Source organism: Mus musculus, chromosome 17, assembly GCF_000001635.26.
Source record: "Mus musculus strain C57BL/6J chromosome 17, GRCm38.p6 C57BL/6J".
In the NCBI taxonomy this organism is placed as follows: Eukaryota; Metazoa; Chordata; class Mammalia; order Rodentia; family Muridae; genus Mus; species Mus musculus.
Genome location: NC_000083.6, coordinates 4,163,746 through 4,167,330, shown reverse-complemented (window position 1 = coordinate 4,167,330; position 3,585 = coordinate 4,163,746).

The following is a 3,585-nucleotide window of genomic DNA, read 5'->3' as shown; positions in this document are numbered from 1 at the left end:
TTACTGCTAACAAATCATAATTTTAGCTTTAGCCATTTGGTCTATGTATAATCATTTATTAAAAAGGGAAGCAAGTTTTCGTATGGTGATGGTTTGAATATATCTGGCCCATGGGAAGTGACACTATTAGGAGTTACTGTCTTATAGAGTAGGGATGGCCTTATTGGAGGAAGTGCATCACTGTTAGGGTAGGCTTCGAGGGCCTATGCTTAAGCTCTGCCCAGGGCATAAGACAGTCTCCCTCAGGCATCCTTTGGATCAAAATGTAGAATTCTTAGCTCCTTCTCCAGCAACAAGTCTGCCTGCATGCTTGACACAATGATGATAATGGACTGAACCTCTGAAACTGTAAGCCAGCCTCAATTAAATGTTTGCCTTTATAAGAGTTGCCTTATGGACATGGTGTCTCTTCACAGCAATAAAAATCGTATCTAGGACATATGCTAATAATAGCAATATGATCTTTTATTGTTATAGAAAGGATAAATTTTCATGAACCTTTTGATCCTGCATGATGTAGAACATGTTCAATGTTTTTCAGAATTCACTAATATATTGATTCTGTAGTCTTCAATGCTGAGAACTGCACTCATACATACATACATGCATACATACATAGTATAATATAGCAGAGATATATTGAGGGCCAGTTCAGAAACTGGAGAATGTTATGTCTTAAGTCCAAGTAAAATTTATCAACCTTACTGTTATCAAAGTCAGTAACTCAGGCAGCAATTTTTTAAAAATTGTTTTAAGACAACATATACATATAGTTAAAAGTATGTTGCTTTGACACATGGTGAGGAGTGAGTGATATTAGAAAAATATTGTCTTTGTTTTCCATAATTACAGTCATGTCCCAATAAAAGCAGAAAATGGCAGAAAAACACGGCAGCGGCCTCACATGTGAGTGTAGATGTCTCAGGAAGCATTTAGTGGTGATATGTGTTGTAATGGGCTCTGGGGAAGAAAGTGTGCATGTTGTGGGTTCCCATACGGGGACCCATGTGAACATGAAGGCACACTGTGCAGCATGAGTGAGTGCTTACAAACATGCCTGAGATTTGTGATGCACTTGATTCTTAATTAAATTTTAGTTATTGCTTGTTCAAAAACCACCTAATATTGTCAAGTTTCACCTTCCCACATCCAGTTACAGCATGTCATGGGGGTGATAAAGGGTGGCCCACACTTTAAAAATCTGGGCTCTGGATTAGGGCACTTCTGTTTATTGTGGTTTCTATTTTGATGCTATTAAGTTTTACAAAAGTAATAGTCACGTAAAACATTGGCGCTAAGGGTTTCCAATGTATTTGAAACGACATTTTCTCATGTTTTTCCCTCTTTCTGTCCATTCCTATGCACTCTGCACATGGTGTTATTCTGACACTTGCTTTCAAAGTACTTATTGTTGTTTTCAGTGTCACACTCAGGATAAATACTGCTCTGCATTAAAACATTTCTCTTGTTAACTTCTATGCTGTGACTAGACGAACTTTCTTAATGATGTCTGCAGCCTCTTCCATCTGTAGCCAAACCCATTTGCCTTCACCTTTTCCTAGATCTGTGTTGTCCTGCTGTATACAGGACAGTGCTTCTGCTTGGGAAGGCATGGAGACTCTTGTCAGGGGAGGCTTCCCAAGGTAATGCTGGAGTCTACTCCCTCTCATTACTGCTTCAGGGCATGGTTTTCCTAAGCTAATAAAACATTTAGGCTGAGGAATAAAAGAATTAATGGGGTAGAGGTTTCCAAATTTGAGAATTTGACTTTACCCATTTATTTATTTTTCCATAAACTAGCTTGTCTTATGAATCTAAGACCTTACACCTTCTGTAAGAATGCCATCCATCATGATAGAAGGAAATTCACTTAAACACACATTGCTTAAAGGAAACACAAGCTTTAGAAATTCATGAAATTAAGCTTTCAAAGCATGTGTCGTGCCATCGACACGCCTTAAAACATTTTCAAGCAAAAATTGCTAACATAATTTTAAAATAAAATGGGATAAATAGAATAAGTAACTTTTCTGTATAATTAAATTTTCATTAAAATGTTGTGTTCTGTATGTATGCACCGCTTTTATTCAATGCTGAGAAATATGTGCAATCATTTACTTTTTGAGAAATAAACATTTTTTTCTAAAAACAGGTTTCAAATTTACCATTAACACACTATCTAGCATTATTTTGCTTAGGCATCACATACACACAGTAAGAACGCACTGAATTAGAAGGTTCTGTGTGATTAATTTTGAGAAATGTGTGTGTTCATGTAACTTTTATGCAAGGTAAGATAAGTCATGCCACAAAAGTTATAAATCAGGAAGCTGGCAAGACAGCAAAGAAGTGAATACTTGTTCTTACAGAGGATCAGAGTTTAGTTCTCAGCACTTAATAGCTCAACAACTGTACGTAACTCCAGTTCCAGGGGTCTGACATCTGGCATCCACAGTATTGCACACACATGTACACACAAGTATAGACACAAGTGCAGGCAAAACCCCCCCCTCTCTCTCTGTCTCTCTCTGTCTCTCCCTCCCCCCTCTCTCTTGCGTGCTTGTGCTTTGTGTGTGTATGTGTGTGTGTGTGTGTGTGTGTGCTTTGTGTGTGTGTGTGATAAACACAAACATTTTTAAAATTACAAAAAGGGGGCTGAGAAGATATCTTAATCCATAAAATCCATAAAATATATGAGGACCTGAGTTTAATCTCCATAATCCATTTATTTATTTACCTCTGTGCACAATTAGTTATTTATATTTATTTATGTGTTTGTTTGTTTGTTTGTTTATATGAAGCTGTGCATGGTGGTCCACTTGGAATCTCAATGCTTTGGGGGTAGAAATGGGAGTATCTCTAGGACTCACTGGCCGGGTCCTGAGTCAGAGAGTCTTCTTCAAACACTCAAACAGAAAATGTGTACCATAGTGAGAAAACACAGCTAGAGAACAATTCATGCATACACATTCATACACACGCGCACACACAGACACACACATACTCACTCACATGCATACAGACAGACATGTTCACATGCACACAGATCCACATCCTAAATAAAGGAACACAAGAATTTTCCATTCCTTTTATTGTCACCCCCAGTATATTGATGAGACTGTTTCCTGTTAACTATTTAAACTTAGTATTTCTCCTGCTTTTATATTTTAAATTTATATTATTTTTTCATTCTTGGAAGTTTATCTTTAAATGTATCTAGTTGTCCTATTGTTGTATTGCTCTTTATTAACATTTTTATCTCATTTTAGAAACCATAACTGCTATACTTGCTTTTGTGTCCCATAACTACTATTTTCTTGTGTTTGAGTTTTGTTACTTTTTCTTGATTTTTGTGGTGCTCTGTTTCGTGTCTGAATGCATACCTCAGCCTTTGTTCTATATCTTTAATTTGTGTCTTTTCGCTTTGTGCCTGTCTTTCTTATATGCTGCTGTAACAAAATTCGGAGACTGGGTAATTTACAAAGAATGGAAAAATACTTCTCAGTGATCTGAAGCAACAGAATTTCTGGAGCCTTCTTGTGCCTTCACAGGACAGATGGCGGAAGAGCAAAACTGACTTGTACT